At 36.0% G+C, this 25726-nt stretch overlaps 1 pseudogene; it reads right to left on the reverse strand.

The window, feature by feature from the left end:
* Nucleotides 1-12362: 12362 nt before the first annotated feature.
* Nucleotides 12363-18451, reverse strand: LOC100685469 (annotated as a pseudogene).
* Between the last annotated feature and the right edge of the window lie 7275 nt (nt 18452-25726).

Raw genomic sequence — 25726 nt, forward strand, 5'->3', positions numbered from 1 at the left:
ATTTCAATCCAGCTTTTAAAAAAATAATATTTAATTCCAAATTGGGCAAAATTTATATTCAAATCATGCAAATTCAGGGATACACTTAAGACAGAAGTTTGTTCTAGGCTAGTAGACCAGTTAACTATAAGTCTAAAGAGATTAATTTTCTGTTTTGCTGAAAATATCTCTTCAATGTGTCCAAATATCATACTAGGTATATGTATTAAACATTTTGTGAGAGCAGATAGTTTGGAGTTTGACACCATCTCTTCTACTTATCTGCCTTGTTTGCTAGGACCAAAACTTTGAAATAGGCTAAAAGTCTGTCTTTTAATATTTCCAGTATTCCCATAAGAGAGGTCATTACTGGGCTTTTTGATTTTGAGAACAGAGTAAGGGTCAGCAACAGTTTGGCCAAGGATTATTAATGGAAAAGTAGTTTCCTATTGGATCTTTAGAATTTCCTTCCCTTTGTGTGCACTCATCTTTATAGTCTAACTGCCTAGCTTGGTATCTAAAATTAGCATGTGCATTATTAAATATTTGTTAAATTGAATATCCTTAATCTTTGGGGTCTTCCCTATTTTGTCTGAAAGACAAATAAATTAACAGGATGACCTTTCCAGATTCTTGTCTAGCTTGCCATTTTGATTTTAGCATCCAATACAATTTCACAGTCATTTGATCTTTTAAAAAGTTTAGAATGTTTTTGTGAGCCTGCCTGGAGGGCCCTCTTACCCATGCAGTTGAGAGAACATCTGCGCCAAAGTGCTCTGTGCATATGGAATTGACTACTACTGCTTCAGGGCTGGGACAGGATTGAATGCAATAGCCATCATTCTAACAAACTGCTACATGTTCTGTCACATAAAACAGCCCTAGAAGAAAAGTACTGGTAGGATCTTCTCTCCATCTCCCCCAGAACTGATTAAAATTGAGTGTTTCTGTTGACTCTCTAATTGTTCCTTTCTTTCCTATCCTGGCACCTTATTTTAATATTTTAATACTGAAAATATTCAGTGTACTCTGGGCTTGTCATGCATCCCATTCAAGGAAAGAAGCAGAAGGAGAGTAAAGCAGGAGGGAGACATAAGTTAACTAATTGAATTAAGCACTTTTTAGGTACTAGAAGTTTTCATATATTCCATATTTCATATATTGAATAGTTCATATATTGAATGCTCATTATATGCCAGATATTTTCATATATTATATATTTCCTTCATTTGCTTTCCAGAGGAACCAGTGGGGTCAATATGATTACATAATTTCCATATAAATAGGAAGCTGAGGTTCAGAGAAATGAAATGACTTACCCCTGGAATTAGACTCTAAGCCTATTTGACTTTGAAGCCCAAGTAGTCTCTATTCCACCACCTTACACAAAGAACAAAAGGCACCAATGCTGAAAGAACCGTGTTTCACAATATTATAGGAAGGGTTCTCAGTCTGACTTCTTTCAAGTTTATAGAACTCCAAATTTACTTTCATGACCCCAAGCACTGAGGAAAGACTCAGCTTCTTTTAGAGATTTTGGAAGCAGAGTTAAGTAATAATTTTTCCTGGTTTTCACTATTACATCTTCTTTCTTTCTTAGCTGCCTCCTAATTCTGTTAGGAATGGGGGATCTGGGTTAGTGACAAAGGATATAAAATGAAAATGGCAACCTTTGGGATAGCAGAAATGCCATTTTTAGTAGGAAGTTTCTATGTCTTCAGTGCAGTGATTGCTGTTGTCCAGCATCACCCAGCATAAGTTGGCAGTGTATTTCTGCCTCCTGCCCAGAAGGCACCTACTGTGTTTGTGCAGTCGTTGGCACCCTGGCGCATCACCCATCCTTGCATTGTGGTATTCCAATTAGTCTTACTCAATGTGGCTGGCACCCATCATCCAAAATTATTTCTTTCTGCTCAGCTACAGAATTATAATTTCTATTTCCAACTGGCAACAGCTTGTCACCCTTCCCAGATATATTTCCATCTTAATGAAGCTCTTATCATGCCAGCCCTTTGCATGAAAATTTGCAATGTTTTCCCATTGTAGTTAGAAAAAACCCCACCTCCTTGCCATAGCCTGTAAGGCCTTATGTGATCTGGCCCATTTCATGTCTCATGACTTTTCTCTTCACTCCTGGGACTCTGCCACACTCCTTGCTTTTTCTTAAACACTCCAAACTCCTTTTTATTTTCATTAGCTGTAGCCTGGTTCCTTCTCATCATATAGAGCTTTTAGCTCATTTAAAATCTCAGAGGAGCCTTGCTCACCTTTCACCCTTACACAGTTCCTCTCCATCCAACATTGACTTTACATTTATCACACCATCTTTCCATTTTTTCCAAAGAAAGTTTCACAGTCAAAAATCATGTCTTAGATGTATTTGTTTTTTTCTTTTCTTTCTTTTTTTTTTTTTGATGTATTTGTTAATTTTGTTTTCTGACTTTCTCCATTGGAATGTAAGCTGCATTTGTAAGGGGCTATCTTTACTTTATTTCCCATGATGTTCCTTGTGCATAGAATGATAAATACTCAGTAAGTATTGATCAAATGAGGGCAGTGTATTAGCACCAAGGATGGCTGATCTTCAATGGAATTCTAGTGACTATGGCAATCAGGTAAAGATTTTTCACAGAAATGGGGAATAGGAGGTAGGGATTAGGTTTTATTGACTCCCTAAAATTCCTTCTCATTATTGGCATATGCAAGTCAAAGCCAAATACATGCAGTTCTTATTTTGCATGGTTCTAATATGCATGAATGTTCAGTTACCCAGTTTGGCTTAATAAGCCAGTCCCACAACAACACAGTTCACATTTCAGTTACCATGATACGTTAACTGTGAGTTGCCAGATTGAGTACAAATTTAACTGCTAACTCTAATACACACATCATTACATAAACAACAGATGTACACCACTAACCATGATATACAACATCTTTCAAAGTCTGTCTATAATGGGTTACTGCACACCCATTATTCAATTCACACACAGACAGTAAAGCATGTAGCTGTGTTGCCTCCTTGTCTCACAGTGATAAACTCATGTGCCATTTTGAGAAAATAGATACTCAAAAAAATGAATTGGTCAACAAAGTTGAAATTTCAACAAAGAAACAAAAATTTATAATGTTGGAAGTGAAATTTGAATCAAACATAAATGGAATTATAGGATAAATACCCAGCTGTGGGAATGTTAACACTGTCACCATTGGGGAGAACCTAGATGTACAGCCAAGGAAGTTAGTGAAGGGAACTTATCAAAATAAATGAGGAAAAGTAATGTGGGAAAATGATGATGGTGATCAGAAGAAGTGATGCTGGTAAAAACTTCACATTAAAGGAATTCTTGATAATGTTCATGGCATCAAAAGCACAAAGGATAAAATATTAGAAGCTGATCCATATAGAAAGGAGAATGACAATGACCAAAGACATGAAAAAGATGTTTACTTTGCATTGTAAGTCATATGAGAAAAAGAAAGCAAGCACTTTTCAAAATCTTTTTTTTTTCAAGAAATAAAACATTATGATTCTCAATCTTCCTAATGTTTTAAATTACAGGAAACAAGTATTTGTCTATTTTTCATTTTCCTTTACATTTATAACTGATAGTAAGACAGTTTTTAATATTTTGACAGAAACTTTTAAAAGCAAAGACCAGTGTTACTTTTCTCCTTTGATGGTTAAGTTTACTTTGTATGGTTTCAGCGTGCATGGTCATTTTGCAGCTCCACACTAATGCAAAGTGAAGACTTCTTACTGGCTCAAGTGCTCACTAGCACCTCTTTGCACCTGAATAAGGATCCCCAGGGAGAACTAGCAAAGAGAGTTTTCCTTTAAAGAAAATAATTCTTTTCAATGGAAAATTGACCAATGAATATTTTTCTTAACAGCATGCATTTCTTTTTATATAATATAGCTTCATAATGATGAATTGTTAAAAATTTGGAAACTGTGCAGCCCGGGTGGCTCAGCGGTTTAGCGCCGCCTTCAGCCCAGGGCCGGATCCTGGAGACCTGGGATCGGGTCCCACATTGGGCTTCCTGCATGGAGCCTGCTTCTCCCTCTGCCTGTGTCTCTGCCTCTCTCTCTACTTCTCTGTGTCTGTCATGAATAAATAAATAAAATCATTAAAAAATTTTTTTGGAAACTATAAAAATTGTGAAGAAGAAAACACAAATCACATTTGAGGTTGCCACTATCTAAAGATAATCATTATTAATATTTTGGAGGATGGTTTTCCATACTTTTCCTTGTGTATACATTTTGATGAGATTTAGAGCATTCTGTACATATTTCTTCATTTAAAAATTGCTTTTAGCCAAAATGTTATATACATGTTTACGTTATATTTTAAAAATGATAGATAAATGCTCTGAGAAGAACTGCTGTGTGTGTGTATGAGAGAGAAAGAGAGATCACAGATGTTATTATCTCAATGGGGGAGTTTGTTTTATTTTATTTAGTTTCAGAAATGGGAGATGCTATCTCATATACTGCTGATGACAGTGAAAATTGGTACAAACTTTCCAGAGAACAATTTGTCAATACACAAAATTTAAAAGTAAACGTCACCACTCAACTCTCATCTGAACTCCTAGGATAAATTCAATTCTAGAAACTTAATCATAGAAAATGATGGGAAAAACACAAGGATGTTCATCACATTTTGGCTTATGAGAATAAAAGTAGAAAGTAATTTATATCCATCTTAATAGATGGCTGAGTGGATAAATTTTGATCCATGTACATAATGCAATGTTATGCACTTGTCCAGTTTATGAAATAAATCTATATTTATTGACATGGAAAATTGTTTAAGATAAAAAATAAAATTATAAGATAGTATGTAGAGAATGGTTCAATTATTGCAAAAAAGGAAAATAAAAGAAAAAAGAAAAAAGATATATATTATAATATATAATAATATAATATATTATAAATATATAAATTCACTCATGCATATAGAGAACAACAAATATAAGGAGTATAAGCATTTAGTACTGTGTCTAATAAGTGCTTCTCCACTGGGCAGTGAAATCAGGTGTGAAACTCTCTCTGTAGCAGCTCAAACAAATCCCTGTAATTCTAACCTCTAGAGGGACGTCAGGGCTCTATTTTTCTTAAATTCCACAGCTTGAATTAGTGTAGTGTAGTTTTACAGATACTTCTCTCTCTGTCCCTCCTATACACTCATCAGGTCAGTTTCCCAAAGTCCAGCTCCTTGGCTGGGTCCTGCTTTGAGACTAGCCTCCCTCCTGGTACCCCACTCTGCTCCACTTTCAGGATGCCCAGCCACAGGTGTCCTGTCCCCAGAACATACTGTTTTCCATAGTGGCTGCACCAATTTACATTCCCACAAACAATGGATGTGGGCTCCCAATTTCCCCAACCCTTGTTATTCCTTGTCTTTTAATAGCTATTCTGACAAATGTGAAATAATATCTCATTGTAGTTTTGATTTGCATTTCCCCGATGATTAATGATATTGATTATATTTTCATGTACCTCTTGCCCATGTCTTGTCTTCTCTGGAAATATGTTTATTCAGATCATATACCCTTTTTTAAATTAAACTCTTTATTTTGGAATATTTTCAGATTTACAGAAAAGTTGCAAAGATAGTACTGAAAATTCCCACGTACGCTTTCCCAGTTTTCCCTAAAGTGAACCTCAGGTTTTTTTAAATTCATCAGTATGTACTGAGGTACTAAACTCAACCCTTGCTCTAGATAAGGCATGGCCATTAAAATTACACTGCAAATCTATCATGTAATATTTATTTCTTGGCTCTCATTGGTCATACTGTTTCAGTCTTAAGCCTACCTTTTAAAATCAAGTAGAATCTAGTGTAAATTGTTTTGACATTGGAATAGAAGGCCTGAATTTAGGTCTAGACTCTGCTGCTTACCAATTTCTTCCTCTGTAAACCACAGACAAAAATACTTAATCTGCTAAACTTGGAAAACTGGTTTGAGAATATGTCAACTGTCATCTCTATAAGGATAATGGCCTTGCTCATCTCATTCATTACCAATTGCCTGGTGTCTTGTAAAAGTCCAGATTTTGGGAAGCCCTCATACAAACATGATTGTAATGAATGAATGGTTAAACAAGGTAATGTCCCTAATGCTTATTATAAATTAAAATGGCATAAAGATGTTAGGAGTTTTTTTCTTAAGATTTTATTTATTTATTTTTGAGAGAGATAGAATAAGCACAGAGGGAGAGTGAGAAGATGAGGGAGAAGCAGACTCCCTTCTGAGTGGAGAGTCTGACATGGGGCTTGATCCTAGGACCCTGAGATCATGACCTGAGCCTAAGGCAGACACCTAACAGGCTGAGCCACTCAGGTGCCTCAAGATATTAGGAGTTTCAACTACTCATCAATAAACAGGGTATGTGTATATTATTGTTGCTGTTGGTCATGTTCTACTCCATGATGAAGCCCATCCACCATTTCCTATTTTGTTTATGATGAAGTGAAACCCTTTATGAGTACTTGGGAAGGAGTGGGCGTGGTGAACCGCCTTTCAGTCTTGCTAAGCTATTTTCTAAAAATGCTAGGCAAAGTAGCAGTTTGCTCTTTTTGCTAAAAATCTTTTCTGACAGCTAATGAGAACTTGAAAATAAATATTGTTCTTTCCTCAGATTTTTTATCGTCCTAGAGTGCTGATTTGCATTTTTGTTATCTATTGTTTTCTTGATTCTATTTCATGAGGAAAGTAAATGTTTATAAACCATGCATCTGCATTTTGTTACTTATTTCTGAAAGTCAAAAATACCTTCATCTCACCCTTGCCTTTCACCTGTAATGAATTTTGTGTTTCATTTTGATTTGATTTTCTTTCCAGTCAGCTATATCAACAAAAAACTTGAGATATTATATTTAGGATCCCTTTGCTGGAAGGGCAAACTAAACATTTTATTTATGCTGTAGCCCCTAGAGGTCCCTGGGGGACAATGTTATCATTTCCATTCTCATGACTGTTGTGTGAAATTGTCCCTTGTTATTACTAAATCTTCTGAAGTTACTGATTCTGGGGAGGAAGGAAAAGGTGTAAATATTTGAGCATTCTCTGCACATAGGAATACAACAGAGTCACATCAGTCCAATACATCCATGAGTCAATCCATTTGCATAGAGAATACAGTACTGGGAAATAAAGCTATTCGTAGTGTCAAGTTTGAATATAAAAATGCTACCCTGTCTTTAAAATGTATATACAAAAATGGAGTTCACTCATGTATAACCTTAAAGATTGCTCTGAATGGCAATAATGCTGGTATAGGGTTATGGAGTTTTAGAACTGGAAGTTCTGGTTTTACTCTCTCATTTTATACATGAATAAATGGAGGCCTCAGGAGACTTGTAGCCTGTCGATGTTTAGACAGCTAGCCAGTGGCCAAGTCAACAAAGAAATACAGGCCTTGGGATCTGAATACCAGTTTTCTCTGAACCACAGTTGCTTTTTTTTTTTTTCACAGTTGCTTTTTAATGGTTATTAATTATTCAGTTTGGAGATTATCCAGGGCTACTGCTTTTCCTCATTTATCCTGCCTCTATTTTAAAACATATGCTAATTGTATCTGATAGGCCTGGAAGGTAGACCCTCAGTCAATTGATTTTGTACTCTATGGTAGATTTGATAAAGATTTAGTAGGAAGGAATTTTTTTAAAAGATAAAAATAAACTCATTAGAAGATTCTGTGATTTTTATCTATGGCTCCATGGTTTCTTCTCATTAAAAATATTTCTATATATATATATATATAATACCAACATAGATTTTTATCAATATATTATCAGAAATATGATTCCAGATAATATTATTGTTAATGTGCTTTATCCTATGATATAAAAGAAACAGAAAATAATACTTTGCAATCTGGTTCAGTAGTCACACATGGATTGCAATAAACAGTGCATTATATTTTAAAAATATAATGTGGAAGTGTTTCTGTTAGTTGAATAAGATCAAATTTTATCATATCTTTTACACAACATATATACAAAAGCAACTATAACAATTTTTCCAGTTTTGCATATTTTAAAAGGACTTGCATAGGATTACCAAAATACCCATCATAAAATTGTCATTGTCAGTATCCTTAGAGAAGAAATAATTTCAAAATTTACTTCTGTCTTGGGTTGAAATATATACTAGAGAAATGTCCAAAAAAAAAAAAAAAAGAAAGAAAGAAAGAAAGAAAGAAAGGAAGAAAGAAAGAAAGAAAGAAAGAAAGAAAGAAAGAAAGAAAGAGAAAGAAATATAGAAAGAGAAAGAGAGAGCTTGATCCTTACAGAGAATCATGTTTAAAAGACATAGCCAATGATGACAAAATCACCATACATAGATGGTTCTTAACACCTTGGTGGCTAGAACTAGCATAGCATATTGAATAGGGGCATTTCTTCAGCAGTTCTCTCCTCTGTAGCATCAACGTTTCTTTCCATACTTAATTATTGCTCCCATCTTAAAAACACAAGTGAACCTCCCTTGACACCACTTCTCCAGTTGCCACCCTTTGTACCCAAACTACTAAATAGTTGCCTCCTTACCCTCTCCAATTCCTTTTCTTCCTTCCAAACTGTATACTTTTTATTTCCTCTTCATGTCTTGTTACATTAGCTAGAATTTCTACTTTGATATTGAAAAGAAGCATTGGGAGGAGACATTCTTTCATTGTTCCAGATCTTAGTAGGAAAACATTGAGTTTCTTACCATGGAGTATGACGTTAATTATAGATTTTTTTATAGATATTCTTTATTAAGTTGAAGAAGATCCCCCTCTGTTCATAGTTTACTGAGAACTTTTCTCATGAATGAGGGTAGGATTTTGTCAAATGTTTTTTCTGCATCTATTGATATGATAAATGTGATTTTTTTCATTTTCAACCTGTTGATATGATATATTACATTGATTTTCAAACATTGAACCAATCTTGAACTCCTGGGATAAATCCCACTTGGTTATGGTGTATAATTCTTTTTATATATTGTTGGATTTGATTTGCTAACATTTTAATGAGGGTTTTTGCATCCATGTTCATTCCACTCCCTTTTCTGCCATCGTGTCTTAAACCACTTGAAAGTGCTTTGTTCCACCATTACCCAGAGACTGTTTTATTCACGGGCCCCAATAACTGCAATATGTGAAACCAGTGACCTTACCTGTCTCCACCTGCTCTAACAGCAGAGTTGGATGCAACTGGTTACCTCTGATCCCTGAAGATTTTTCTTCACTTGGGTTTCCTTCAGGATCTCATGCTCTTCTTTCTCTCATATACCCAGCTCACCTTCCTCATTTCTCTTTGGACCTCATCTGTATCACATATGGGCTCGTGGTGTTAGATATCATCAATATGTGTCCATTCCCAAATCTTCAGCTCAGACTGTTCTCTACACTCTGATCATATACCTAGTGTTCTATGTAAAATCTTCAAAATATCCCCAAACCACAATCTTGGATTCTCCAAAATCTCCTGCATCTCTCAACTTAATCTTCCAGTTGGCTTGGCCCCAAATTCCAAGTTATCCTTATTTTTTTTTTCTCTCACACTTCAAATTGAATCTTCAGGAAATACTCTTGGCTCTACCTTCAAAATATCCAGCATTGGATTACTTCTCACTCTTCCACTCTTATGCCCTGGTCTAAGCCACCACCATCATCTTACTTAGACTATTTAAAAATATTTTTTTATTTTATTTTTAAAGTATTTTATTTATTTATTTGAGAAAGAGAGAGAAAGAGCGTGCCACACAAGTAGGGTGAGGGGCAGAGGAGCTGAGCAAAGAGCCTGATTCAAGGCTCAATCCTAGGACCCTGGGATCATGACCTGAGCCAAAGGCAGATGCTTAACCGACTGAGCCACCCAGGTGCCCTTTACTTAAACTATTTTAATGGAACTTAACTCTTCCATCTGCTTGCTTTCTTTCCCTCTACTGCCTCCCGCAGTCTATTGTCAACCAGAATGTCACTTTACAGATGAATTCTGGGCATGTTGTCTCTCTGCTCAAACCTTCCAACATCATCCAACCTCAGGATACAAGCTTTCTGGCTTCATTGCTACTATTTTCCTTTTCCTGGCTACCTTGGCCCTCCTTGACCACTGGACATGTTTCATGTCAGAGTCACGGCAACATCCCCATTCTACTACTTGTATTGCTCTCCCTCCACATGTCCTCATAACAACTATCTCATTCAGTGCTTCTAAGCCTATGTTAAGATGTTACCTTCATCATGAAGCTTTCTGAGACTGTCCCATTTAAAGCCTCAGCCCCTCTGACCTGTGGCAATGGCTTTTCCTCCTCCCTGCTTTATTTTTTCTCCTAATTATTTATCTCCTACTAGCATATTATTTCACTTACTTTTTGTGTTTATTACCTGTTCTCCCACTAGAATGCAAGTTCCATAGGGGTAGAGATTTTTTGCCTGTTTTTTTTCACTGTTTTGTACCCCCTGCCTAGACGGGTCCCTGTTGCCCAGCAGATACTGAGATGTTCGTTCAGTGGATGCATGAATGCAACTTGGGGTCCTATAAACCTACTGAGAATATTAAGATCTTAGTAGTTGTACCTGTAGATGAAAATATCTTGAGTTATTTTTCTTAAAATATTATTTTAGGAAACTTTCAATGCAATTACTTAAAAATTGTGTTTTTCTCTAGAAAATGTTAGCACACATTTTAGTATCACTCTTCATGTTTAAGAACATAGATGGTCTCTAGAGACTGCTGGTATCTCAGCCACTGTGTTTCAGGCTAAATAGAGCATTTCCCATTTCCTTTCATAAGACATAATAAAGATCATTTTTAGAATTTTTTTTCATTTTTATAAAATTAATTGCTTTTTGATGTTTAATATTAAGTGGAAAAAAGTAAATAGCATTAATTCTAGATGTTTTTTCCTTTCCTGCTAAGATTTTATAATAGCTTTAGATTTAAAAAATAAATTACTAATAATTTTCTAAATGGTGGATATACCATTTATTATTTTAATCAATAGCAGGTATTGTATTAACATTTAATATTACCCATCTTGCTAAAGTTTTAGAAACAAACTTTACTGGGTCTCCTGGGTGACTTAGTTGGTTGAGTGCCTGATTCTTGATTTCTGCTCAGATCGTGATGTCAGGTGAGATCAAGCCCCACATGTCATGTCAAGCTCTTCACTCAGTGGGGAGTCTGCTGGAGATTCTCTCCCTCTCCCTCTGCACCTTCCCCCACTCACATTCGTACTCAGGTACTCTCTGTCTCTAAAATGAATAAATAAATCTAAAAAGACCCAAAACTTTACTGCAAATCATACAGTTTTTAAAAGCACAGTGCTGTAATAGTACATAGGTGCCTAAGAATATTACTCAAATTTAAAACCATTTGCTTATTTTCTACTCTTCTATGATTTTGACAAAATTTTACAGATGCCTCAAATGTATTTGACCTAAAATTAAGTGCACATTTCTTCTGAACTGCTCCTTTTCCTGTGTTCCTTATCTCAACTAAGGGAATCCTACAAAGCTGGGGTATAGGTGATCACCGGGAGGTGATCTTAAACTTCATTCTCTCTCTGTACTCTGACAACACCTGGTCAGGAAAAAAGATTGCTGTTTATGTCCAAATATCTCTTATGTCCATTCCTATCACCTTAGATTAATTTGAGTTGTTATTTCCTATAAAAACTAATTTAAGGACAAATTTATCATTGAACCTATGGCTTTGGCCCCTTTGCAATCTATTCTCATCCAGTTACTAGAGGGATGTGTCTTTTTCAGGCTAGTTGGATCTCAGTGGCCTGCATGCTCAAGTCCAAATACCTTAGCACAGTATATATGGTCTGATGTCCAATCCACTTGGGGCTGGATGTTGTTTGATGGGGAGCTAAAGAAGGTGCTTGGCTGGCTCAGTCAGTAGAGGATGCAACTCCTGATCTTGGTGTTGTGGACTAGAACCCAAGTTGGGTGTAGATTACTTAAGAATGAAATTTTAAAAAAAGTAAAAGATGGGAGCTCAGGAAAGGGGCCTTAGCATGGAGAAATCTTCATGGGCTACACCAGAGTGTGCCATGTATTTAGTACAAAGGTAGTCCTCTTCAAAGGAGAAGCTATCTGGAAAAGGGGTGGGTTGGTAGAGGGTGGAGACACATGGGTAAAGCAAGACCCTAAAGCCAGGACAATATGAAAGAAATAATAAAAGGTAGTGCTATGAAGCAGGAGGCAAGGAGACTTTTTCTTTCTTTTTTTTTTACACTTTGTACTTTATTTAAAATTAATGAAATGATAAACACAGACTTAGACAAGTGACAATTCAATACATTTCATTGAATTATATAAAAATGTACATATTCACAAGCACATGGGTCCTTCACTAACATCGAACATCTCAATCTATTAGGTCAGAGTATTCTGGAATTCCAAAATTTTTTATCAGTTTTATTTTCTTCAAATCCAAATTCTCTTTTGGCCCAAGATTTTATTGAAAATATGTTATACTCCATCTGCCTGCAGCTTTTTTGGCTACTTTGTTTCTTGGTGCATTTCCTCTACAACTTCCGGGTCACATTCTTTGTATTTTTCTATTTCTGCCTTTAGCTGTTCCCTTTGATCTCAAAGTAAAAAAAGCTCTTTTTTTAAATAATAAATTTATTTTTTATTGGTGTTCAATTTGCCAACATACAGAATAACACCCAGTGCTCATCCCGTCAAGTGCCCCCCTCAGTGCCCGTCACCCATTCACCCCCACTCCCCGCCCTCCTCCCCTTCCACCACCCTCAGTTCGTTTCCCAGAGTTAGGAGTCTTCATGTTCTGTCTCCGTTTCTGATATTTCCTACCTCTCTCTTCTCCCTTTCCTTCTATTCCCTTTCACTATTATTTATATTCCCCAAATGAATGAGAACATATAATGTTTGTCCTTCTCCGATTGACTCATTTCATTCAGCATAATACCCTCCAGTTCCATCCATGTTGAAGAAAATGGTGGGTATTTGTCATTTCTAATGGCTGAGGAATATTCCATTGTATACATAAACCACATCTTCTGTGTCCATCGAAAGATAAATGGATAAAAAAAAGCTCTTTTGCTAGCATGGTCGTTTCATGTCAACTAATTTTAGTTTCTAGATGCTTTTTGGTAGGTCTGTGTCCTTTTGGTTTCTCTCAGATTACTGAGATTCCAGAGCCTCCAACTTACATTTTCTCACATGAAGAGCTTTACTTGAGAAAGCCCAACAATCATTAGACGTTCCAATCCTCTCCCAGCCAACCACACCATAAGGACGTCTTTTACAGACAGAGCACTCATGCCTTTCTTTTGGGAAATAATCTGCTTGTCTTTAATTGAAGTACATCTTTCATCTCAAAAAAATATTTCCATCAGGCGAGCTCTCTTTTCCTCTACACTCAGTCCTTTGTTCCTTTGACAGGATTTAAACTATCATGGCATGCAAAAAAGACTAACTCAGTGTGGTGTTTCCCAAATAAAGCGACTAAAAGACTAACTCCTATTAACCAGAAGCTGAAGCACAGAAGGGCAGGGATTCCTGTCCTTTAGTGAAAACCAATGGACTTTCACAGAAACCATCTAACTAGCATAAAGATTCGTTAAGTTACATTTGAAATTGTGAGTAATTTGTAAATGTGCTCTACAGGTTACCAAACATAAAACCACTCATTTGTCAAAAGATCAAGAGAGCGTTTCAGGATCTGGGATGTCCCACATTGCCTGCTCAGCAGCTGGCTGACATTTTCTTTCCTGGGTCCTGATAAGCAGCTGCACGTTTGGTGGCCCTAATCGAGGAGCCTGGGGCACTGATGCTGAGGTGACTTGTGGTCGTTTTGAGGCTGTATGATGATTGGATCATGTTCTTCAAAGCTCAGCTTGTTTAATGTTTAATGGAACCTGCCCTGGAGGGCACCAGGGATAGTGATGAGGTCAGAGTGAAGGTAGGTGGTGGGTCCCCAGGCTTTCCTCCTGTGTGGCCCAGGAGCACCGAGAAGGAGAGACATGATGACACTGGGCTCACCTCAAAGTTCCTTTTTTAGATGAGTTTGTTGGTTTGTGATAAGGGAAAGAACTGCACATGAATCATGTTATCATTCTTTTCCAGGCAAGTGGGGTCAGTGTTCTCCCCCCAGGCTGGATGCTTGCCTTCTAGCGCTGCTTGTAAACATCAAAGGCAACATGCTCATACCTCTGACTTTTTGTGAGCTGCTCCCTCTGCCTGGAAAGCTTTACTCCAGGTACTTACAGAATTATCTCCTACTGACCAAAGCTCAAAGCTAACATTTTCTGTGAAGGCCTTTCTGCACTTCCCCTCAACCTTTTATTTTCCAAGAAGAAAAAAAGCGCCTGTTCTTATGCCATTCACACCTTTGTAATATTGTTGCTCCTCAACTTATCACTATTTATTTATTTATCTTAATTTATTTATTTATGATAGTCAGAGAGAGAGAGAGAGAGAGAGAGAGAGGCAGAGACACAGGCAGAGGGAGAAGCAGGCTCCATGCACCGGGAGCCCAATGTGGGATTCGATCCCGGGTCTCCAGGATCGCGCCCTGGGCCAAAGGCAGGCGCCAAACCGCTGCGCCACCCAGGGATCCTTATTTATTTATTTTTATTGACAGCCTTACTCCATTATCAGCCAGATCCTTCACTTTGCTTGTACAATGTCTGGTATATATCAAACTCTCAAAATGTTTTCAGTGCTTTAAAAGTCAAATACAATCTTAATTCTTTTCCCATGCAGTGATGATAGAAAGAGAAGAAAGTCATCACCTCTAAAGGGTACTGTTAAAAACATATAAATTGATTTTATACTAAAAGAAGATTTTAAATGGTGCACATTCTTTTCCATACTTTTTAGTGTTTTGCTTGCTTTATGATTTTGGATGTTAAAGTGATATGAAGCAATCAGCTTAAAGAGATCAAGATTTATATTGGCAAAAATAACATAATAAAATTCAGTTTAATCTATATCATTTACTGGATCCAAACCTCTAATCACTGGGTGAGGTGGGATGGGGGTATAGGTGGCAGTTGAATATAAGTGAATGACATTTTGATGAGTGGAATTTTTATGTTTTAAGCCAACAATTTAAAGTTTCCAGCTATTGTAAAATTAGGAGAAATGACAACTTCTTCATACCTCTGCTTCTTTTTTCTTGAATTTGTCCTTTAGACTTCTAGGCATAAAGTTCTTGGAGACAACTATCCAGTAAAATGACCTATCAGAATCTATGTTCCTATAGTAATAGAAATATTTGCATCTGATGAAGTCAGGAGAGCCTTGTTGTGGATTCTGCTGTCCTTTATGGGGTGCAGATGTTTCTGGTTGGTGTTTATTTAATTCTGAGAACTTTGATTTTGCAAAATGTGGCGTTGACTTATTGCAGCAAGGAAAATGGAAATGGAAATAACAGCCTTCTCCTAGGCCTTCTAGAGTTCTTGGACTTAAAATTAGACTTGCTGGTGAGTTTTCTTTTTTGAAAATGTACCCTCTGAAAATAGAAGTGATATTTTAAGTCTTTTCAAAAATATGTACCCCATATATATAGTCTCTGAGATTCCTGCATAACTGATCTCAAAGCATTCTGTCTACATTCTACTTTTTAAAAAATTGTGTAATGGATTAAAGTATCACTTGGTGTACCATCTATGAATGTTTCCCTATTTAAGTGATATTTTCTCTTTTCTTTTTAATTATAAAAAGTCTGCTCTAACATCTCTAGAAACATGAAAGCATGTGGAAAATATAATATATACATGCATATATATTTATATATGTACATATACACACCTACCCACCCACCCCCATATATATATATATATGCTTTTTGACTTCTTTCCTTTCTCCCCTCTCATTCCAGAGTTCCAGAGGCCACTTCTATTTTCAGTTGAGTGTGCATCTTCCTAAAATCCTTACTATGTGTAGTTTCCTAGGATTGCCATAACAAATACTACAGATAGGGGACATTAAACAACAAAGTTTATTGTCACATAGTTTTAGAGGCTAGAAGTCCAAGATCAAGGTGTTGGCAGGGCTGGTTTATCCTGAAGCCTCTCTCCTTGGCTTGCAGATGGCCACTTTTTTTCTGTGTCTTCATATAATCTTTTTTCCCCCTGGGTCTCTTTGTATGTCCAATCCTCTTCTTATATGGATATAAGTGAGATTGGATTAGGGCCCACACTAACAGGCTAATTTTATCTTAATCACCTCTTTAAAGACCCTATCTTCAAATATAGTCGTGTTCTGATGTATGGCAGTTAAGTCATCCACATTTGAATTTTAGAGGGAACACAATTCAGTCCATAACACTACGTATAAATGCACTTTTTCCAGCATAGGCAGGAGTACAGTATACATATTTTCCTGTGATTTGTTTTTCACTTAACAATATAATAAGATCTTTCAATGTTGATAGTTTTTCTCTTCATGGACTACAACGTTTCCTAGTATAGGTAATCTATAACACTTAACCATCACATTTTTAGTGGATGGTTAGCTCCTTCCAGTTGCTTGCTATCATATACACTACAGCATTGAATATCCTGGCAAACATACCTTTTTTTAAATATATGTGATTATTTCTATAGGGATAGATTGATAGGGATGGAATTTATGGGTCGAAGTGTAAGCCAATTGTATGTTTTAAAATATTGCAAATAGTGGTCCCAAAAGGCTCAATTTATATTCACAGGAAGAGAACTTGAGAGTGACTGTCAATCTCAACACTCACCAGCTTTGAATATTATCAATGTTTTTTAAAATTTTGTATACCTGATGGACAAATTTAGTGTTTTAATATACATTTTTATAACTGTACAGTTTGAACATCTTTTCATATGTTTCACAAGTAATTTTGTGAAATGTTATTTTATATCAGATATCCATTTTTCTATTGAGCTTTTGGTCTTTTTCTTATTCATAATAGTTATTTATATGTTATGACTGTTTATCCTTCATCTGTTATACATTTTAAAATATTTCTTTCAGATATGATTTGTGTTTTATTTTGTTTGTGGGTTATTTTGACCTAAAGAGGTCTTACATTTTTATGTATGCATGTATGTATGGATTCATACATGTTTTCCTTTTAAAAGTTTGTATATTTTTTAGGATTGCCATCTCTGCTAATAGGAAATGGCACTTTGGTATGAATTAATTAAATGTTTCTTTTTTTATCACATAAGTCCTAGTTTTAAACTATACAGAAGAACTTGGAGTGAAACATGAAAGTCTACTTTACTTTTCCATCTCTTAACTACCTACCCACCTCTACTGCCCCTACCTGGGAAACCAGCATTTACTGCTTGGTACCTAGCATCCTATCTCATTCGCTGTGAGCTACATTCACTGTGAGAGATACATTTGTATCTCTCATTATAAAAACATAAGTAAGGTCAAGATTTATGTCTGCTTTTTTCACTTACTTTTTCCATGCAGCAGTATGTCTCCAAAACTTTAAATGTCAGGACAAATAAGTCTATCCTTATACTTTTTAGTTTCTTGGAAACTTTAAATGTCAGTACAAATAACTGTACCTTACTCTTTAGTGGCTGAATGCTGTTGCATAGTGTGACACTATACGTTATTTAACTACTTCTACTGTGATAAACATGCAGTCCTTTTCAAATTATTTTGCCATTATTATGATTTTAGAAAGTAAAATTGTTAGTTTTGGTTATTAATGTTTAGATTTTAACCTATCTGATACTTATTTTTATAAACAACATGAGATAAGACTCTTAGTCATATATTTAACAATCCTCTTTATCAATTTGAATGCTACTTCATTATGTTTTACAATACAATGCCTAATTCTGCCTCTTGAATCACTTTTATTATTTTATTATTGCTATTCCAGGACAACACAATTTTAATTATTAAATAATTATAAAATGTTTGATTATTTGCTCCAGCAAATTAATCTATATTACAATTTTTTTCCTCTAAAAGTGTTTAGGTACTTCTTGCCTTTTGCTTTATTTCTTTAATGAACTAGAAACAGCTTGTCAAAATATGTAATTTTTGGGGTCTGATTTAGATTGATAGCTTGATTTGGGAAATACTGATTTTTTTTTAGAGTATTGAGACTCCTACAGGAACAATGGTATATCTCTGTTTTTTCAGGTTTTCTATATTGTCCTTCAATAAAGGTTTTTTTAATAGTGGAATTGCATGGTTTTGTTTTTGTTTTGTTTTAGTTACATTCCTAAGTGTAGTATTGTTTTGGTATTATAAGTGGGATTCTTTTCTATTACATTTTATAATCGATTATTGCTTTTATATACAAGAATGTTATTGTTTTCTTGCATCTCATTAAGAAATAGCCCTGTCCCCAAGAATTTACAAATTTAATTCAAAGAAAAGCTAATATTTAAATTAGAACACAGGGATAATTAGAGGCACAATTGTGTGTTGTAATCTATAAATTACCTTCAGAGCTCTCAAGGGTTCAAGAAAGCTTATCATGGTCACACAAGGCTTGACCTGGTTCTTCAAGAAGAAGTAGCTATGTAAGCAACAGGTTACAGTGAATAATGTCAGAGAGATGAGACTGAGTATGATACATACTTAAAAATGATTAGCATTTCTGGACAGATTGGAGGATGAAATCTAAAACCCAGCAATAACAGAAAACCAAAAGAAAAGGTGGAGGTGATTATGGAAACTCCTCAAATCTCCTCTAAGTGAGTATTTGGGATTTAACTCAATAAATAAAAGGAATCATTTTGGGGTCAGAGAAGAGACATTTAAAACTTGGGAGTTGTAGAATTTTTTTTTAGGCATATTGGATGGAATTTGGAATCAAGGTAGTCCACTAAAAGGCTATTTCAGTAATATACTTTCATAGAAAAAAGAGCCTAAAACAATGTAGTAAATAAATAAGTCATTTCCAAAGAAGACACAAATAGGATGTGAAAGGTTGAATAGGAAAGAAGAGCTCAATATTTACAAATTTTTACCTTAGTAGAAAGGAATAACAGTGATATAATTACCAGAAGTGGGTGGGAAGGTGTTTTAATGAAAGACAAAGTTTGTATTAGAATATGTTTAGATAATTTATTCCAACTCTCTGAAAAACAGTCCATGGTATTTTGATAGGGATTGCATTGAATGTGTAAATTGCCCTGGGTAACATTGACATTTTCACAATATTAATTCTGCCAATCCATGAGCATGGAATATTTTTCCATCTCTTTGTGCCTTCCTCAATTTCTTTCAGAAGTGTTCTATACTTTTTAGGGTATAGATCCTTTACCTCTTTGGTTAGGTTTATTCCTAGGTATTTTATGCTTTTGGGTGCAATTGTAAATGGGATTGACTCCTTAATTTCTCTTTCTTCAGTCTCATCGTTAGTGTATAGAAATGCCATTGAATTCTGGGCATTGATTTTGTATCCTGCCACACTGCCGAATTGCTGTATGAGTTCTAGCAATCTTGGGGTGGAGTCTTTTGGGTTTTCTATGTAGAGTATCATGTCATCTGCGAAGAGGGAGAGTTTGACTTCTTCTTTGCCTATTTGAATGCCTTTTATTTCTTTTTGTTGTCTGATTGCTGAGGCTACGACTTCTAGTACTATGTTGAATAGCAGTGGTGAGAGTGGACATCCCTGTCTTGTTCCTGATCTTAGGGGAAAGGCTCCCAGTGTTTCCCCATTAAGAATGATATTTGCTGTGGGCTTTTCATAGATGGCTTTTAAGATGTTGAGGAATGTTCCTTCTATCCCTACACTCTGAAGAGTTTTGATCAGGAATGGATGCTGTATTTTGTCAAATGCTTTCTCTGCATCTATTGTGAGGATCATATGGTTCTTGTGTTTTCTCTTGCTGATATGATGAATCACATTGATTGTTTTAGGATTTGTGTGGAATCAGAAAAGACCCCAAATAGCCAGGGGAATATTAAAAAAAGAAAACCATAGCTGGGGGCATCACAATGACAGATCTCAGTTTGTACTACAAAGCTGTGGTCATCAAGACAGTGTGGTACTGGCACAAAAACAGACACATAGATCAATGGAACAGAATCCAGAATCCAGAAGTGGACCCTCAACTTTATGGTCAACTAATATTCGACAAAGGAGGAAAGACTATCCACTGGAAAAAAGACAGTCTCTTCAATAAATGGTGCTGGAAAATTGGATATCCACATGCAGAAGAATGAAACTAGACCACTCTCTTTCACCATATACAAAGATAAACTCAAAATGGATGAAAGATCTAAATGTGAGACAAGATTCCATCAAAATCCTAGAGGAGAACACAGGCAACACCCTTTTTGAACTTGGCCACAGTAACTTCTTGCAAGATACATCCATGAAGGCAAGAGAAACAAAAGCAGAAATGAATTATTGGGACTTCATCGAGATAAGAAGCTTTTGCACACCAAAGGATATAGTCAACAAAACTAAAAGACAACCTACAGAATGGGAGAAGATATTTGCAAATGACCTCTCAGATAAAGGGCTAGTATCCAAGATCTATAAAGAACTTATTAAACTCAACAGCAAAGAAACAAACAATCCAATCATGAAATGGGCCAAAGACATGAACAGAAATCTCACAGAGGAAGACAGAGACATGGCCAACAAGTACATGAGAAAATGCTCTGCATCACTTGCCATCAGGGAAATACAAATCCAAACCACAATGAGATACCACCTCACACCAGTGAGAATGGGGAAAATTAACAAGGCAGAAAACCACAAATGTTGGAGAGGATGTGGAGAAAGGGGAACCCTCTTGCACTGTTGGTGGGAATGTGAACTGGTGCAGCCACTCTGGAAAACTGTGTGGAAGTTCCTCAGAGTTAAAAATAGACCTGCCCTACCACCCAGCAATTGCACTGCTGAGGATTTACCCCAATATACAGATGCAGTGAAACGCCAGGACACCTGCACCCTATTGATGTTTCTAGCAGCAATGTCCAAATAGCCAAACTGTGGAAGGATCCTCCATCCATCGAAGGATGAATGGATAAAGAAGATGTGGTCTATGTATACAAAGGAATATTCCTCAGCCATTAGAAACGACGAATACCCACCATTTGCTTCGACGTGGATGGAACTGGAGGGTATTATGCTGAGTGCAATAAGTCAATCAGAGAAGGACAAACAGTATATGGTCTCATTCATTTGGGGAATATAAAAAATAGTGAAAGAGAATCAAGGGGAAAGGAGAAAAAATGAGTGGGAAATATCAGGGAGGGAGACAGAACATGAGAGACATCTAACTCTGGGAAACGAACTAGGGGTGGTAGAAAGGGAGGTGGGTGGGGGTTGGTGGTGACTGGGTGATGCACACTGAGGGGGGCACTTTGTTGGGATGAGCACTTGGTGTTATTCTATATGTTGGCAAATTGAACACCAATAAAAAATAAATTTATATATAAAAAAAGAGTATGTTTAGATAAATTTCGAACTAGAAAAGCACATTTGGTATGAAACTGAATCTGGGCAATTGGCTCACTGAAATAATTCTATAGGATAGCACACTTCTGTTCTTGGAGCAACTCATCATTTTCCAATCTGCTTTTGATTCGTGATTTAGTAAGACTTAATCCTTCTGGAGCTCCTACTTTGTGATTTATGGTGTTTTGTTTTTGCTTTTGTTTTAGTCAAAATTATTAAACTGGTGAGAAGTGATAATTGGAATGGGTTTACAAAGAGAATATGATTTTCTAAAAGTACAACTCTCTTCAAGTTGTGCCCTTTATAAAGGGTATTTTGATGTTATATAAAAGGTAGACATTAGATTTTTTTTCAAACTCAAAGGTCACATGTATGGAGCAATGCTTTCAAGAACCACTGCAAAGGAATTATTTCTGTTGATGAACAGTACAGATTTTTGAATCATAGAAAGTCATCAAATGCAATTTATGATATTTATACATAATGTAAATTTGCTTCTTTATTTTAATTAACAATTATTGACTATTAAATATTAAAAACACTAGGAACATTTCAGTTTCATAAAAATGCTCCCAAGAAATCTCAAAAATAATCTCAAAAATACTTGATCGACAGAAATAAATTTCTGGAATTCCAGAGTACATTTCTTTCATATGCTAAATGTTATGAATAAAATCCAAGCAGCAGCTTTAGATATAAGTGAAAATATTATGGATGGATTTTAAGCATCCTCTTGACAAACTTCTGATTCTGTAAAACATAATCCCTTTTAATTTTCCTAGTACATTATAAGGGCCAATCAGAAAAGAGAATTTCAAGGATAAAGACATTTCCATAAGAACTCACATTTATTTGATGGTTAATTCTAATTACCTGTTGACAAAAGTAGTTGAAAAAATATAGATAGACTTGACTGAAAGCTGCCATCAAGTTTTTGGACTGTTTTTATGTACAGTTTTAATGCATATGGATTCATAAAGCCACCACTACAATCAATACATAGAATAGTTTTATCACTAAAAAGTCCCTTATAGATCTTGGAAACTAGCCCTTTATCTGATATGTCATTTGCAAATATCTTCTCCCATTCTGTAGGTTGTCTTTGAGTTTTGTTGACTGTATCCTTTGCTGTGCAAAAGCTTCTGATCTTGATGAAGTCCCAATAGTTCATTTTTGCTTTTGTTTCTTTTGCCTTCGTGGATGTATCTTGCAAGAAGTTACTATGGCCGAGTTCAAAAAGGGTGTTGCCTGTGTTCTTCTCTAGGATTTTGATGGAATCTTGTCTCACATTTAGATCTTTCATCCATTTTGAGTTTATCTTTGTGTATGGTGAAAGAGAGTGGTCTAGTTTCATTCTTCTGCATGTGGATGTCCAATTTTCCAGCACCATTTATTGAAGAGACTGTCTTTCTTCCAATGGATAGTCTTTCCTCCTTTATCGAATATTAGTTGCCCATAAAGTTCAGGGTCCACTTCTGGATTCTCTATTCTGTTCCACTGATCTATGTGTCTGTTTTTGTGCCAGTACCACACTGTCTTGATGACCACAGCTTTGTAGTACAACCTGAAATCTGGCATTATGATGCCCCCAGATATGGTTTTCTTTTTTAAAATTCCCCTGGCTATTCGGGGTCTTTTCTGATTCCACACAAATCTTAAAATAATTTGTTCTAACTCTCTGAAGAAAGTCCATGGTATTTTGATAGGGATTGCATTAAACGTGTACATTGCCCTGGGTAACATTGACATTTTCACAATATTAATTCTGCCAATCCATGAGCATGGAATATTTTTCCATCTCTTTGTGTCTTCCTCAATTTCTTTCAGAAGTGTTCTATAGTTTTGAGGGTATAGATCCTTTACATCTATAAAGAACTTATCAAACTCAACACCAAAGAAACAAACAATCCAATCATGAAATGGGCAAAAGACATGAACAGAAATCTCACAGAGGAAGACATAGACATGGCCAACATGCACATGAGAAAATGCTCTGCATCACTTGCCATCAGGGAAATACAAATCAAAACCACAATGAGATACCACCTCACACCAGTGAGAATGGGGAAAATTAACAAGGCAGGAAACAACCAATGTTGGAGAGGATGCGGAGAAAAGGGAACCCTCTTACACTGTTGGTGGGAATGTGAACTGGTGCAGCCACTCTGGAAAACTGTGTGGAGGTTCCTCAAAGAGTTAAAAATATACCTGCCCTACGACCCAGCAATTGCACTGTTGGGGATTTACCCCAAAGAGACAAATGCAATGAACCGCCGGGACACCTGCACCCCGATGTTTATAGCAGCAATGGCCACGATAGCCAAACTGTGGAAGGAGCCTCGGTGTCCAACGAAAGATGAATGGATAAAGAAGATGTGGTTTATGTATACAATGGAATATTGCTCAGCTATTAGAAATGACAAATACCCACCATTTGCTTCAACGTGGATGGAACTGGAGGGTATTATGCTGAGTGAAGTAAGCCAGTCAGAGAAGGACAAACATTATATGTTCTCATTCATTTGGGGAATATAAATAATAGTGAAAGGGAATATAAGGGAAGGGGGAAGAAATGTGTGGGAAATATCAGAAAGGGAGACAGAACGTAAAGACTGCTAACTCTGGGAAACGAACTAGGGGTGGTGGAAGGGGAGGAGGGCGGGGGGTGGGAGTGAATGGGTGACGGGCACTGGGGGTTATTCTGTATGTTAGTAAATTGAACACCAATAAAAAATAAATAAAAAAAAATAAAAAAAAAATAAAAAGTCCCTCATGCTGCCTCTTTGTCATGATTTCCTTCCTAGACCTACTAACCATCGGCATCAATTGATCTGTTCTCTGCCACTGTGATTTTGTGTTTTTAGAATGTCATACAAATAGAATCGTACAGTAAGTAACTTTTGAGACCAGCTTTTTTTCACTCAGCATAATGTCTTTGAGATTCATCCAGGTTGTGTATATTTATAGTTCATTTCTTTTTATTGCTACAGTATTATTTCATTATATGCTTAGGCCTCTATTTGTTCAGCCATTTATTCACCAAAGAACATTTGGATTGTTTTCAGTTTTGGGCAATTATGAATTGAACAGCTATAAATATTTATCTGAAGGTATTTATGTGAATATAAATTTTTAAAGATTTTATTTTTTTATTTTATAATAGGGAGAGAGATAGCATGAGTAGTGGAGGGACAGAGGCAGAGTGAGAGAGAGAACCTCAAGCAGACTCTGTGTTGAGTGGGGAGCCCTATGTGAGGCTTGATCTTGTGACTCTGAGATCATGACCTGAGCTGAAACCAAGAGTCAGTCTCTTAACGGACTGAGCCATTCAGGTGCCCCTTTGTGGATATAAATTTTAATTTCTCTAAGGCAAATGCCTAGGAGTGGGATTATTGGGTCATATGGTAAAATGTAGGTTTAATTTATTAAGAAACTGCTACATTATTTTTCAGAGTGGCTGTGAGATTTTGCATTACTGTCAGTGATATAGGAGAGTTCCAGTTTTTTCACATCCTTTTAGCTTTTGATATGGCCATTTATTTTGGACATTTTAATTGGTGTGAATCTCACTGTGGCTATAATTCCCATTTTCCTTAAGGTTAATAATGTTGAACATCTTTTCTGTATGCTTATTTGTCATCTTTATATCTCCTTTGGTGAATTGTACATGTAAACATGTACATGTTTATTTTTAAATTCGATTGTTTTCTTAATACAGAGATGCATTTTTTTTTTTGTATAGTCTGAATACAAGTTGTTTGTACAAACAAATATTTTCTCCTGGTCTGTAACTTACTTTTTCAATCTCTTAACGATGTCATCAGTTCAAATGATTTTCTTCTCTTAACAATGTCCTCAGTTCAAAGATTTTAATATTATTTAATTGATCAATACTTTTTATTTTATGGATTGTACCTTTAGTATCTAAGTCACAAGGATTTTCTCCATTATTTTCTTGTAAAATTTTATAATTTTATGTTTTATGTAAAACATAAACATTAGGTCTATGGTCTATTTTGAGCTAATTTTTGTATAAGCTGTGAGGTTTAGGTCAAGTTTTACATTTTTTTTCCTCAGGAATTGGTTCGTTTATCTAAGTTGTTGAATTTATGTGTGTGGAATTGTCAGAGCAACCCCTTCTTCCAGGAAGGTCTTTGGAGTCTGTTGTGATGGTCCAACTCCTTCCCATCTCCCCTCCCACCTCCCTTCCTACCTCCCTTCCTACACTCCCTTCCATCTTCTCTCCCACATCTTCCCACCCCCCTTCTGCCCACCTATCATTCTTGATATTGATAGTTGTACCTTTCCTTTTTTTCTTTGTTAGTCTTACTTGA

This window comes from Canis lupus, chromosome 29, assembly GCF_011100685.1.
Source record: "Canis lupus familiaris isolate Mischka breed German Shepherd chromosome 29, alternate assembly UU_Cfam_GSD_1.0, whole genome shotgun sequence".
Lineage (NCBI taxonomy): Eukaryota > Metazoa > Chordata > Mammalia > Carnivora > Canidae > Canis > Canis lupus.